The sequence below is a fragment of the Cicer arietinum genome, chromosome 4 (assembly GCF_000331145.2).
Source record: "Cicer arietinum cultivar CDC Frontier isolate Library 1 chromosome 4, Cicar.CDCFrontier_v2.0, whole genome shotgun sequence".
Taxonomy (NCBI): Eukaryota; Viridiplantae; Streptophyta; class Magnoliopsida; order Fabales; family Fabaceae; genus Cicer; species Cicer arietinum.
The window spans coordinates 16,792,989-16,793,217 of record NC_021163.2 but is presented as its reverse complement, the minus strand read 5'-3'; positions in this window follow the sequence as shown (position 1 = coordinate 16,793,217).

Below are 229 nucleotides of genomic sequence, written 5' to 3'. Positions count from 1 at the left end.
AAAAGGCAGAGAATATTAATAAAGAGAGAAAACCAAAAAAAAAAAAAATGTTATGTGTATATCTGTTGATGTATCTGCATGACACCAAATCATCACTGAAAGAAATTAGCTCAGATTTTTTATTTTTCTCATTTAATTCAAAACCATGAATGGTTTGATTAATTTGCTTTTTCTTCCTTTTTTCAACTTTAGTTAATTCTATATAACTACTCCTCTCTCTTTTCTATAC